At 43.6% G+C, this 15,067-nt stretch overlaps 1 long non-coding RNA gene across 2 annotated transcripts; it reads left to right on the top strand.

Annotated features, from left to right (window-relative positions):
• The first annotated feature begins 5,025 nt into the window (after positions 1 to 5,025).
• Positions 5,026 to 7,404, top strand: LOC109206864. Of its 2 annotated transcripts, XR_002064913.1 has the most exons (4): positions 5,026 to 5,313; positions 5,605 to 5,668; positions 6,440 to 6,500; positions 7,377 to 7,404. It is a non-coding gene; the product is annotated as an uncharacterized LOC109206864 (long non-coding RNA). The 2 variants fall into 2 exon arrangements; XR_002064912.1 differs by lacking the exon at positions 7,377 to 7,404 and having other exon boundaries at positions 6,440 to 6,570.
• The last annotated feature ends 7,663 nt before the right edge of the window (positions 7,405 to 15,067 follow it).

The following is a 15,067-nucleotide window of genomic DNA, read 5'->3' as shown; positions in this document are numbered from 1 at the left end:
ACCTCGTCTGGAGGTAGAGATTCTTTTGGTAGAGGCCATCCTCCGAGGCCCTTTCAGTCAGCTCTGCAGGTTTCTCATGGTACTTCAGGCGGTAGTAGTTCTCAGCCGCATTATTCTGATCAGCAGCCTATCAGCGCACCACCGCTTCAGAGCTTCCGAAGTGGTCATTCAGGTCGACAGGGTCAGTCTCAGTCTTCTCATTTGCAGCATTCAGGCGGGTGCTATGAGTGTGGTGAGTATGGTCACATCAGGAGGGCTTGCCTGAGGTTGAGGGGTGCTCAGACACAGCAGCAGGGTCCTCGTCCTATGATTCAGGCAGCAGGTGATCCACAGGCCGCCCAGCCAGCTAGAGGCGGGGGTAGAGGCCACAGAGGTGGAGGTAGAGATCATAGAGGTGGAGCTCGGACCGCCAGAGGTAGAGGCCAGCCAGCAGCCGATCATCCCAGGGATATGGTTCAGGGAGGTGGGGCCCAGCCCCGGTGTTATGCTCTTCCAGCCAGGCCAGAGGCTGAGTCTTCAGATGCAATTATTACAGGTACTATTCTTGTCTGTGATAGGGATGCTTCAGTGCTATTTGACCCTGGGTCTACGTATTCGTATGTGTCATTCTATTTTGCACCGTACTTGGTTATGCCTAGTGATGCCTTGGGTGTTCCTTTATATGTATCTACACCGGTGGGTGATTCTATATTGGTCGACCGAGTTCATCGTTCTTGAGACCCGTGTTGATTTATTGCTCTTAGACATGGTGGATTTCGACGTTATATTAGGGATGGATTGGTTGTCCCCGTATCATGCCATCTTGGATTATCACGCCAAGACCGTGACCTTGGCTTTACCAGATTTGCCTCGTTTGGAGTGGCGAGGGACCCCAGGTCATGCCACTCGCAGTGTTATCTCATATGTGAAGGCTCGACGCATGGTCGAGAAGGGCTGTTTAGCTTATCTGGCGTATGTTCGCGATTCCAGCGCAGAGGTCCCTTCTATTGATTCTGTTCCTATTGTTCGGGAGTTCCCCGAGGTTTTCCCTTCAGACCTGCCGGGTATGCCGCCCGACAGGGATATTGATTTTTGTATTGATCTGGCTCCGGGCACGCAGCCCATTTCTATCCCGCCGTATCGCATGGCCCCGCCAGAGTTGAAGGATGAGTTGCAGGATTTGCTTGAGAAGGGTTTCATTAGACCCAACGTTTCGCCTTGGGGTGCGCCGGTATTATTTGTGAAGAAAAAGGATGGTTCGATAAGAATGTGCATTGATTACCGGCAATTGAACAAAGTGACGATAAAGAACAAGTATCCACTGCCGAGGATTGACGATTTGTTCGACCAGCTTCACGGTGCAAAGGTGTTTTCAAAGATAGACTTGAGATCTGGCTACCATCAGCTGCGGATTAGGGCGTCTGATGTCCCTAAGACAGCATTCCGCACTCGGTACGGGCATTATGAGTTCCTGGTCATGTCGTTTGGGTTGACCAATGCCCCAGCAGCATTCATGGAGTTGATGAACCGAGTGTTCAGGCCATATTTGGACATGTTCGTGATAGTCTTTATTGATGATATTTTGGTGTACTCCCGCAGCCAGGAGGAGCACGAGCAGCACCTCAGAGTGGTTCTTCAAACTCTGAAGGATAGTCAGTTATATGCTAAGTTCTCGAAGTGCGAGTTCTGGTTGAGTTCGGTTGCATTTCTGGGTCACGTCGTATCAGTAGAGGGTATTCAGGTGGACCCAAAGAAGATAGAGGCAGTCATGAACTGGCCTCGACCAGCATCAGCTACAGAGATTCGGAGTTTCTTGGGGTTAGCAAGCTACTATCGTCGGTTCGTGGAGGGGTTTTCATCTATCGCAGCCCCGATGACCAGGTTGACCCAGAAGGGTGCCCAGTTCGGATGGTCGGATGAGTGTGAGGCGAGCTTTCAGAAGCTCAAGACAGCTCTGACTATGGCACCGGTATTGGTTTTGCCCACAGGCTCAGGGCCTTATACAGTCTATGACGCTTCCCGTATTGGACTTGGTGCAGTATTGATGCAGGATGGCAGAGTCATAGCCTATGCTTCGAGGCAGTTGAAGATCCACGAGAGGAATTATCCGGTTCATGATCTAGAGTTGGCAACCATTGTTCATGCTCTGAAGATTTGGAGGCATTATCTATATGGTGTGACGTGTGAGGTGTACACTAATCACAAGAGTCTTCAGTACTTGTTCAAGCAAAAAGAGTTGAATTTGAGGCAGAGGAGGTGGTTGGAGTTATTGAAATATTATGATGTTACTATTTTGTACCACCCAGGGAAAGCAAATGTGGTGGCCGATGCATTGAGTAGGAAGTCCGCCAACATGGGCAGTCTTGCTTATATTCCGGTCAGCCAGAGACCGCTTGCTTTGGATATTCAGGCCTTGGCCAATCGATTTTTGAGGTCGGACATTTCTGAGCCTAGCAGAGTGTTAGCTTGCACGGTTGCTCGTTTTTTATTATTGGAGCGTATCCGAGATCGGCAGTTTGATGATCCCCATTTGTGTGTCCTGAGAGACACGGTGCAACATAGAGGTTCCAAGAAGGTGACCTTAGATGATGATGGTGTCTTGAGACTGCAGGGGCGAGTTTGTGTGCCCAATTTTGATGGGATTCGAGAGTTGATCTTAGCGGAGTCCCATAGTTCCCGGTATTCTATTCACCCGGGCGCCGCGAAGATGTATCAGGACTTGCGGCAGCATTATTGGTGGCGTAGGATGAAGAAGGATATTGTTGCATACGTGGCTCGATGTTTGAACTGTCAGCAAGTTAAGTACGAGCATCAGAGGCCTGGTGGACTATTTCAGAGGATTGAGCTTCCCGAGTGGAAGTGGGAAAGGATTACCATGGATTTCGTTACCGGACTTCCGTTGACCCGGAAGAAGTTTGATGCGATTTGGGTCGTTGTTGATAGGCTGACCAAGTCAGCGCATTTTGTCCCTGTTGCAACCACTCATTCATTCGAGAGGTTAGCTGAGATCTACATCAGAGAGATTGTTCGCCTTCATGGGGTGCCGGTATCTATCATTTCGGACCGGGGTACGCAGTTCACCTCGCGCTTCTGGAGAGCAGTTCAGCGAGAGTTGGGCACCCAGGTTGAGTTGAGCACATCATTCCATCCTCAGACGGATGGACAGTCTGAGCGGACTATTCAGATATTGGAGGACATGCTCCGAGCTTGTGTTATTGATTTTGGAGGGTCGTGGGATCAGTTCTTGCCTTTAGCGGAGTTTGCCTACAATAACAGCTACCAGTCCAGCATTCAGATGGCTCCTTATGAGGCGTTGTATGGTAGGCGATGTCGGGCCCCGGTGGGATGGTTTGAGCCGGGAGAGGCTCGGTTATTGGGCACAAATTTAGTTCAGGAGGCCTTGGATAAGGTCAAGATCATTCAAGATAGGCTTCGTTCGGCTCAGTCGCGGCAAAAGAGTTATGCAGATCGTAAGGTTCGGGAGATGTAGCTTTCATGGTTGGTGAGCGAGTATTGCTCCGAGTGTCGCCTATGAAGGGCGTGATGAGATTGGGAAGAATGGCAAGCTTAGCCCTTGGTTCATTGGTCCATTTGAGATTCTCGACCGTGTGGGAGAGGTGGCTTATAGGCTTGCCTTGCCGCCTAGCTTGGCAGCCGTGCATCCAGTTTTTCATGTGTCCATGCTTCGGAGGTATCACGACGATCCAGCCCACGTGTTAGATTTCAGCACTGTCCAGTTGGACAAGGATCTGTCTTATGAGGAGGAGCCGGTAGCTATCCTAGACCGGCAGGTTCGACAGTTGAGGTCGAAGAGTTTTCCTTCAGTGCGTGTCCAGTGGAGAGGTCAGCCTCCCGAGGCATCGACCTGGGAGTCCGAGTCTGATATGTGGAGCCGTTATCCTCATCTATTTTCCGACTCAGGTACTTCTTTCTTTTGTCCATTCGAGGACGAATTATTGTTTTAGAGGTAGAGAATATGACGACCCAAAGGGGTCATCACCTGTTTTCTCTCTTTTTCGCGCTTCCGAGGCCTTGAAAACCTCACTTTTGGTCGCCTCGATTTGCGTGCGCAGTCCGGGCGCGTAGCCGGAAAAGCTTAAATATGAATTCTGTGTAAAAATTGATGAATTTTGATATTAATATGATTAAAGTTGACTTTGGTCAATATTTTGGGTAAACGGACCCGAACCCGTGATTTGACGGTCCCGGAGCGTCCGTAGAAAAATATGGGACTTGGGCGTATGCCCGGAATCGAATTCCGAGATCCCAAGCCCGAGAAATGAATTTTCGTGTGAAATTGTTTTTTGAAATTAATTAAGGAAAATGGAAAGGAAATTTGATCCGAAGACTATGGTATCGGGCTCCTATTTTGGTTCAGACGCCCGGTACAAGTCTTATATGTGATGTAAGCGCTTTCTGTAAAGTTTGGTTGAAAACGGACGTCATTTGACGTGTTTCGGACTTAAAAATGGAAAATTTGTGTTTTATGAAAAGTTGGAAGAAATCATGTGATTTGAGGCTTGATTCTATGTATATGACGTTATTTTGGCGATTTGATCGCACGAGTAAGTCCGTAGGATATTTTTGAGGTTGTGTGCATATTTGGTTTGGAGCCCCGAGGGCTCGGGTGAGTTTTAGATAGGCCACGAGTTGCATTTTTGAACTTTGGAAAAAATGTTGCAGGTCAGATCTGGTATCTTCGCATTTGCGAAGAATTTCTCGCAAATGCGAGCTCGCAAATGCGAGTCCAGGACCGCAAATGCGAGAAAGGGAGCACCTGCACAGGGGTCGCAAATGCGAACAAACAGTCCGCAAATGCGATGAGGAGCCTTCGCAAATGCGATAAAAGGGCTCGCAAATGCGAAAGTCCCAGCCATCGTCAGAGTTCGCAAATGCGAACCAAATCACGCATTTCCCAAGTTAGCAGGTCGGGGTTCGCAATTGCGAATTCCCTGTAATACCCCATAATTTTAAAAGAGGGCAAATTAGTCATTTAGCTAATAATTTAATGAAAAGGGGGATGAAGCAATTTAAGAGGCTAAGCCCCTCTGAATGGTGTGGCGTGAGATTTATAAGGGTTTGGAGAGGATATTTGCCTTCCAGCAAATAGAATACATAAAGGAAAACTTGGGATATAATTACAACTCAAATCGGTAAACAAAGTGAGAGCGAGGAAACTTAGTAGCAACTTGGAGTCAAAGCCCAACTGCTGGCTTGAAGAAGCGAGGATGCGATGTTTGGAGAGGAGCAAGACGCACCAGTTTGTTTTCTTCTTGAATAAAAGTACTCTGTTTGGCATCCAAGAATTAACAAGCAATTTCAAAAACTAGCAACGTAAGTATTCTGAAAGAAGTTTGGTTTCATATTGTTTAACTTTTCAATAGTGATATTGGGATTTAGTTTGTTCTTTAATTACAGTGGGTAGTATTAAAGATGATTTTTATGATGAAATTAATTAGTTGTTGAATTGGTGATACATAGGAATTACAAAGAATTATTTCGATAGGGACATGGGTAGCCTAATTAAGGTGATTTCAAATGGAACCAAGAGGAAAGTGGATAGAATAGAACCTATGTTTGTAGTTCATGAAGTTGACACTTAAATCCGTGTTTTTGATAATATAGATTGACCGTAACAAGTTGTATGGATTGCTCGAGGTGACGCGCTTGGTATTTTGACACGAGTACTGTGAGTAGTAATCTTACCGCAATTTGTGTTTTCATAACTTGCATGATTTACACATGATTTTTAATATGAATATGTTACCGATAATTTTGAGTTGCATGTGGGATAAGTCTCTTACTCGATATGATACCGAAATAGTTATTTGAGATGAATATCGTGGTTTTAAATATTTTCGATGTCACTAGATCTGTTTTACCGTTACTTGAATTTACTGTTATCAAAAAGAAATTATATGATTTGATAAGAACCGAAATGCCCTATATTGTTTTAAAAATATTTTCTACGAGTATATACGGATTACAGAGACAAGTATAAATGGGAGTAGACATTGAAGGATCCCGTAGCTAACGGCGGGTTCGTTAGACCTGGTGCACCTTGTAATTACCGATTACCGTTATAGCCCTCGCTAGTGGGAAGGTAGAACTAGCATACCGTTACCGATTTTCCTCGAGTAGGGACTACCGTTATATATGACTTCTTGCATAGAAGTCCACAGTTATACCGATTACATGATCCGTTCATTGAAACCTCCCAAAATGTGAATACTGATATTATACAGTGGGTACCGAGCTTATTACTGAATTGTTAATTATTTTACTACAAGAAAAACGTGATGAGACTGAAAATTATTTATTGTTTCTGAAAGGGCATTTTTATGTATTTTCTCTTTGAGATACTAGCATGTTTCTGACTTGTCCCCAAATAAAAACGGTTGTGGTTAAGTGTTATTACTCATTGAGCTAGCGACTCATTCCCCGCTAAATTTTTTTACAGAGACAACAGTTGGCACGGGCGAGGATTTAGTTAATTAGGGCGCACAGGTTGACAGTTCCTGGTGAGCCTCGCACTTGTTCGCGTGGGCAGAGATTTTATTTATTGTTATAGTCCTTTCTTTGAACTCTTAGAGTCGCTCCATACTCATTAATTTAGTGTCATGAGTATTATCTTGTTATTATAGTCTTATGTTTAATATCGTTCTTTATTATCAAAGTTGGAGATAAATTAGTATTTCTGGTTGTTAGTGGGTTGATTAGTAATGGTGGAGACTTGTTTTGGTTAATTGATAAGTTTTCAATTGTTTGGTTTGATATTAGGATGGTTGGTTGTTGATTTTGAGACAGGGAAGTTTTTGGATAGTCCAAAAACAGGGGAAACTCTGTCCGATTTTCTATAAAATACCGATGAGGCTTACTTGGGAGCACTTGCTCCTAAGTGCCGGTCATGATCCTAAATTGGGTCGTGACATTCCCATACCTGCAACCTGCATTTTTCATACTTAGACGAATTTTCAACCCATTTCTTCATTCTTTCAAACTCAAACACTCCATAGGCGATTTTCCAAGAAACTTATCTTCTCCAAATCATTTGTAAGTCAATTTTTACTTAACTTCTTCAATCTTTAACATCATTAAACATGTTTTCATCTTAAAATCAAGGATTTTCATGGGTGAAAATGGGGATTTTGGGTAGAACTTAGGTTTTCTTAAAATTGGGGATTGGACCTCAATTTGAGGTCCGATTTCAAAACTAATCATAAATATGAACTCGTGGGGGAATGGGTAACCGGGTTTTGGTTCGAACCTCGGGTTTTGACCACGTGGGCCCGGGGGCGTTTTGGGAATTTTTGAGTAAAACTTTGGAAAATTCATTTTCATGCATTCAAATTGATTCGATTAGCATTTGTTGATACATTCAAGTAATTTGTGACTAGATTCGAGCGGTTTGGTGGTGAATTCGAAGGGTAAAGCTATACTCGAGGCTTGAGTTGAGTTTGGAGCATTTGAGGTAAGTGTTTGGTTTAACCCTAGCTTGAAGGAATAGGAGTAGAGTCTTATTTGCTAATTGCTATTTGTCGGGTACGGTGTATAGGCATGGTGACGAGTATCTATACACTGGTGTCTAGCATGACCGTGTGTCCTTATATTGAGATTATCTGAATTATTGTGACTCTTCCATGCTTATTTGATGATTTCTATATATTGTAAAGAGCATGAGACATAGATTATGAAATGACTCTTGGAGCGATGGCTCGAATGTTAAAGTGAATTATAAGTGAGAAGTGCAAGAAAGTGAAAGAGTTGATTTTCTCCCTTGCCGGGACGTGCTATTGGTTTTGTTGATTTTCTCCCTTGCCGGGATTTAGTTGTGTTGTTATATTTACCCTTGCCGGGATTGCTGTCACTAGTTGTTACCCCCCCTTACCCCTTACTTGTGATTGTTGATTGGGTGAGGTTTTGTTACCTATATATGGATCGGGTTGCATGCCGCAATAGTGATAATCGTGGACCGGGTTGCACGCCGCAACAACACTATACATTGTGGATCGGGTTGCACGCCGCAACAACACTATATAATTGTGGATCGGGTTGCACGCCGCAACAACACTATATAATTGTGGATCGGGTTGCACGCCGCAACAACACTATATAAAATTGGATCGGGTCTCACGCCGCAACAACACTGTATATTTGTGGTACGGGTTGCACGCTGCAACAGTGATGATTGAGGACCGGGTTGCACGCCGCAACAGTATTGTATGTGATCGGATCGGGTTGCGCGCCGCGACAAATTATAGCTTAAGTGTGTTTACTCAGGATTTAAGTTCCTGTTAGCTGTTCTATCCTTAAGTTTAGACTTCTTGTTTTAACTGTTGCCTCCCCAGAACATGATTCCCCCTCCTTATATAAACTGCTTATTTCCTGTTTATTTTTCGTAATATATTTCATAACTGCACAGTTTTATCTGGTAGTCTGGTCTAGCCTCGTCACTACTTCGCCGAGGTTAGGCTAGGCACTTACCAGCACATGGGGTCGGTTGTGCTAATGCTACACTCTGTGCATCTTTTTGCACAGACCACAGCGCCGGAGCAGCAGCTTTTGGACAGTAGTAGGAGCGTTGGGAGTTGACTTTAGTCCAGAGATTCAGAGGTAGCCCTGTTGACGTTCGCATGGCCCGGAGTCTCTTCTATCCTTATTTCGTTTGTTGTCCTTGTACCGGAACAAACAGTATTGTATTTTATTCAGACTCTGTTTTTAGTATTCTATAGACGTTCGTGAGTTAGTGACTCCAGTCTTGGGTAGAGGTTGTAATTGAATTTCCGCACTTGTTTTCCGTTTATTTATATTTAGAACTTCCGCTTTTATATTAAATGTCTCATTGCCTTAATATTGTCGGGGTTTGCCTAAAAAGTTAATGATTAATTGGCTTGCCTAGCTCCTATTAGTAGGCGCCATCACGTCTCCCGACGGTGGGAAATCCGGGTCGTGACAATATATTGTTTACCCTCAAATTCGGATAACAATTAAACTTATATTGTGGTTTTAAGGATATGTGATTTCGTCCAATACCAATTGATAAGCAAGAAAATAAATGAATAAATTAGAGAATAAAGTTAATCAAACTAGTGTGTTGGCCAGGTCTCAACCTCGACTTGGGATAGCCTCGAGGTGGGATGGCAAGAATAGTAAAAAATAAAGCTACTCTGATGTACAGTAAGTGAAATAGCAGGAAAGTAATGAATGTATATATTCTTATCAGTGAACAATGTGTATACGGTGGAAATCGGGGCTACCCGATTTCGTTCTTCGATGAAAAAAAGTGATATCACGTCAGAAGAAAGCATGCTTCGAGATGGTGTCGGTATGATTCAATAACGGAAAGAGAGAGATACCCGCAACGAGCCGGGGATCACTGCGTGAATTTCGGAATGGATTGGTCTTCGGCGATTAAACCGTTGTCAATTTTGATTTCCTATTATAATTAGAAGTGCACCTTATTTAGGACTCCCCTATTATATAAAGGGGGATCCCATTCATTTGTAAGATTCATGATTCACTGATAAGAAAATATACGCACATTACTGTCTTGCTATTTCACTTACTGTTCATCAGGGTTGCTTTATAATTTGCTATTCCTATTATCACACTTCGAGACTATCGCAGGTCGAGGTCGAGATTTGGCCTACATACTGGTTTGGTTTACTTTGTTCTCTAATTTATCTATTTAATCCCTTGTTTATCAATTGGCATTGAATTAAATTACATATCCTTAGAATCGCAATACAAGTTTAATTGTTACTCGAATTTTCGGGTAAACAGTTTGGCGCCCACCGTGGGGCTATGGATAATAGCGATTGTTTCAGTGTTGATTCTGATAACACACGTTGTTTCACACTTGTTCTTGTCAAGTATTTTTGCTCTCAGGTTAAAACATGTCAAACTCTCAAAACGCACCCGTACATGGTGATGATGGTCTAGGATTTCATGGGGAAAACGACAATGTAATTACTCCAGGAGTCGGGGTGCCACCGGCTAATCTCGGAGGAGCACCGGTTGCCGATCCAGTCGATATTAGTTCACATGTTGCTTTAAATGCGGACCTAGGCGTGGACCCCGAAGGGAGTGTACGAGGGAAGGCCAATATGGTGGTCAAGGTACACAGGGTAGAGGAGACGGAGGAGCTAGTCTCCAGGTGATATTCGAGATGCTACAGGCTCAGCAGGCCGCTATTGCTCAGTTGCAAAATCAGCACAGGACTCCGAGTGGGGTTGAGCCAGAAATCATTCGCCATACCGAGCCAGTGCCAGAAAGGTCAAATGGTAACGAATCAGGGACTGATCCTGCAATAATGAAAATGCTTGAGGAGCTCACCAAAAGAATTGAGTCGGGAGAGAAGAAGATCGAAGACAATGATAAAAAGTGGTTTTGATACAACTCCTGGGTTGATCAGATACCGGGGCACCCCTGCTCCTAAAGGGTTTGGATTCGAAAAAGTTCGTGCAGAAGCCTTTTCCTTAGAGTGTGGCTCCGATGCCCATTCCCAAGAATTTCCGTATGCTGGATATACCTAAATACAACGGGACCACCGATCCTAATGAATACATCACTTCGTACACATGCGGAATAAAGGGAAATGACTTAGATGATGATGAGATCGAGCCTGTTTTGTTGAAAAAATTTGGGGAAACTTTATCAAAGGGAGCAATGATTTGGTATCACAACCTGCCACAAAATTCCATCGATTCATTTGCCATATTAGCAGATTCTTTTGTGAAGGCACACGCCGGGGCCATAAAGGTCACAATAAGAAAATCGGAGGTTTTCAAGATAAGACAAAGGGATAACGAAATGCTGAGGGAGTTCGTAAACCGATTTCAAATGGAACGTATAGAGTTTCCACCGGTCATAGATGATTGGGCCGTTCAAGCTTTAACCCAAGGGTTGAACGAGCGGAATTCGATAGCATCACGATAATTGAAAGAAAATTTGGTCGAGTATCCAGCTGTAACTTGGGCAGATGTGCACAATCGATATCAATCGAAGATCAGGGTCGAGGACGACCAATTATGAGCCCCTTCCGGTTCAGTACATCCAAATAGGTCGGCAGTTAAAACCCCGAGGGACGTCGACCAGAGAATGATATCAACCATATACTGCAGATCGTAGGAATAACGGTTCAGGACGCAATTCCGCCCAGAACGATCGAAGAAGTGATCGAGGACATAATTCTAGGGGACTTATGAGCAAAAGTGGTTTTGATAAGCATGTCGATCCCATAGAGGCACCTCGGTTATTGGAATATAACTTTAGCGTCAACGCATCGGGCATTGTATCGGCAATCGAAAGGATCAAAGATACTAGGTGGCCCAGACCCATACTGACCAATCCTTCCCAAAGAAACCCAAATTTGATGTGCAAGTATCATGGCATGCATGGTCACAAGACCGAGGATTGCAGGCAGTTGAGGGAGGAGGTAGCCCATCTATTCAATGAGGGCCACCTTCGAGAGATCCTCAGTGATCGAGCCAAGAATCATTTCAGAGAAAGGGACGCCAATAGGAAAAATGAACAGGAGGAACCCCAGCATGTCATTCATATGATCGTCAGTGGGGTCGACATTCCACAGGGACCCATATTCAAACGCACTAAGGTATCAATCAATAGGGAAAAACAAACCCGAGATTATGTGCCCGAAGGCTCCTTATCATTTAACGATGAAGAAACAGAAGGCATTTCTCAGCCACACAACGATGCCCTGGTAATTTCTTTCTTATCAAAAAAAGTTCAAGTTAAGCGTGTTTTAGTGGATCCGGGTAGCTCGGCGAATATAATCCGATCGAGGGTCGTGGAGCAACTCGGCCTACAAGATCAAATTGTGCCGGCAACTCGGGTCTTAAACGGCTTCAACATGGCCAGTGAAACAACTAAAGGGGAGATTATTTTACCGGTGAACGTGGCTGGAACCATTCAAGATACCAAATTCCACGTGATCGAGGGCGACATGAGGTCTAATGCCCTACTCGGGAGGCCCTGGATCCATAATATGAGGGCAGTCCCCTCGACTATCCACCAAATGATGAAATTCCCAACGACAGACGGTGTAAAAACAGTGTACGGGGAGCAACATGCCGCAAAGGAAATGTTTGCGGTCGATGAGGTAACACCGAGATCAACCTCGGAAAGATCGAACATCAAAGGTAAACAGGAAGCCAAATAGCAATCACAGCCACCGGCCTCGACCGAATCAGGAAAGCAGGGGATAAAAGAAGAAGATGAAGAAGACTTTCTAACTCCTCGAACCTTTATTGTTCCCGAAGATTCTAACGCCACCAAATCGATGGTCGAAGTGCCGGAACAGGTTATATTGATCGAGTACCTGCCTGAGCGAAAGGTATACCTGGGAACAGGGTTAACCCCCGAACTCAGTAAAAAGCTTATTCAATTTCTTATTGATAACATAGATTGTTTTGCTTGGTCCCATTTAGACATGATAAGGATCCCACCGAAGATAACAATGCATCGGCTGAGCCTTGACCCTAGGTTCAAACCGGTGAAGCAAAAGAGAAGGCCCCAGTCCGAGGTAAAGCACACATTCATAAAGGATGAGGTAACTAAACTTCTCAAAATAGGGCCCATTCGAGAGGTGAAATATCCCGAATGGTTAGACAATGTAGTCGTAGTCCCTAAAAAAGGGAACAAACCTAGAATGTGTGTAGATTATAAGGATTTAAACAAAGCATGCCTCAGATTCTTTTCCACAGCCTAGCATCGATCGCACCCCCAGACCCCTCCTGTTGGGATCAGACTGGGTTTGGTGTTGTTGTTGTTATTGTTGTTGTAACATCGATCGCATGACCGACGCCACGGTTGGCCACGAGATTCTTACCTTTCTCGACACCTACTCCGGGTACAATCAAATTCAAATGAACCCGAAAGACCAGGAAAAGACTTCGTTTATAACCAAGTATGGAACATATTGTTATAACGTAATGCCCTTCGGGCTAAAAAAATGCTGGAGCTACTTACCAACGCCTAGTAAATAAAATGTTCGAAGAACAAATAGGTAAGTCAATGAAAGTTTATGTCGATGACATTCTAGTTAAGTCCCTGCGCGCATAGGACCATTTGGCTCATTTACAGGAAATGTTCAAGATTTTGAGGAAATATAACATGAAGCTCAACCCCGAGAAATGTGCTTTCGGGGTCGGTTCAGGGAAATTCCTAGGCTTCATGGTATTAAATCGCGGGATCGAGATCAACCCCCATAAAATCAAGGCCATCGAGGACATCACCGTCATGGACAGTGTAAAAGTCGTGTAGAGGCTAACTGGACGGATAGTAGCTTCAGGCCGATTCATCTCGAGGTCGTCGGATCGATGTGAGCACGTGATTTTTGCCCTACATGAATCACTCCTATAAATTCAAACAAATTGATTTCTTTTTATTATTTGAAATTTTATGGATTTTTGTGGCATTTTTATGCTTGAATTTTGTCCGTGCATTTTAATTCATATAAAAATACAAAAAATATGCATTGCATTTAGGGTTTAATTTTACATATTTTTGGAACTAATTAGTAATTAGGAGTTTTACAAATATACAAAAATCACAAAAAATAATTTATTTTGGCATTGTTTAATTTGTGGCTTTGAATTTTGTTAGTTTTCATTTAATTTGATATTTGATTAGTTTGTGATAATTGTTAGAGTAAATTAATTTGATTTGGTAGTTTAATTTAGTTTTAGAATCAATTTAGGGTTTAATTTAATTAAAAAAAAAAAGAGAGAGAAGAAGAAAAGAAGAAAAGGATTTTGTTGGATTAAAATGAATAGAAAAGGAAAGAGTTGGGCCATTTCAGGATAATTCTCGAAGCCCAATCGGATGTTGCTTGTAACCCTTCCGAACCCAGGCCCAATTCAATCTTACCCGGTCCAGCATCAGGCTGTAAGACAATTAAATGACGTAGTACTGAGGCCAAACTACGTCGTTTTGAGTTTAAAGTTAAAAGGAGATCCTGGCCTTCCATTTAAATCTAATCCAATGGTTGATATTAGTTCCCCCAATTCACTTAATAATGTCCGAAAGTCCCTCATTAACCTAAGACCAAACGTCCTCTTCTCTCATCTTCTCCGCCAAGCTCACGCCGCCTTTGAATGACTCAGCCATGGTCGCCGGCGACAGACCTCCAGTTTCAACCAAATCCTAACCACAGAACCCCCTTGACCTCCCCTTCCCCAATCCCTAACTAATGTCTTTCGAATCATCCTGAATCGAAGCCAATCTCAAATCTCAAAAGGAACAGAAGAGTAGAAGCGGACTTTCTTAAATCCTGCAAATTTCCATGACCAGTTAGAGCATCAATTGGTGTTTTTCACTAAGTTTCAATAGGAACTCGCGATTAATACCAGTTTCGGTTCAAACTTGGGATAATGGGGATTTCTTCTAAGCCATGGCAGAAGCCTGTCCGCCGTCGATTAGGTATTTCGAACCCTTATTGCTCCTGCTGCGATTTCTTTCAAGCTTCGTCTGTTTTTTTTCTTTTTCTTCCCTCTCTCAGATTGCCAGTTATTTCCGCTAGTCCAGTTTTCTTCTTCTATTGGTTAGAGTTTGGTTTAGTGTTTGTTTATTCTCCATTGTTATTCTGTGGAATCCTGTATTTGATGCTTAGTTGAAATATTAGTTTTGGACGCCCATGCCATGCTGGTGTGTTAAATTGTTTTGTTAAGGGCTGGGTTTATTGATTGGGTTCTGAGAGTTCAGAGGCCCAAAGGAGAAGGGTTAGCCCAATTGTCAAGCCAGGGTTTGGGTCCTGGGTCAACTTGACCCGGGTTGGTTTTAAGGGGTAAATATCAGGGTCTGGGAGGATAGTTTAGGCATTTGAGGGTTAGGAAATCTTTCATAACAAACTGAGAAGCTTCTAGGGTGGGGTTGGACTTGAATTTTCAGAATTTGGGTGGTAGAACTTGGGGAACAAGCTAAGAATCTAGGGATCCCTAAGCTAAAATGAAAACTTAAGAGGGGGTAAAGGGTAAATAAATGGTCTGCAGGGCTGCCCTATAGTTGAGCCTATATAAGGTAGCATTCCTGCCTTTCAAGGCAAGATTTAGAGAGCTAAGATTCAGAA

Source organism: Nicotiana attenuata, unplaced genomic scaffold (genome assembly GCF_001879085.1).
Source record: "Nicotiana attenuata strain UT unplaced genomic scaffold, NIATTr2, whole genome shotgun sequence".
Lineage (NCBI taxonomy): Eukaryota > Viridiplantae > Streptophyta > Magnoliopsida > Solanales > Solanaceae > Nicotiana > Nicotiana attenuata.
This window is presented reverse-complemented; position numbering and strand designations above follow the sequence as displayed.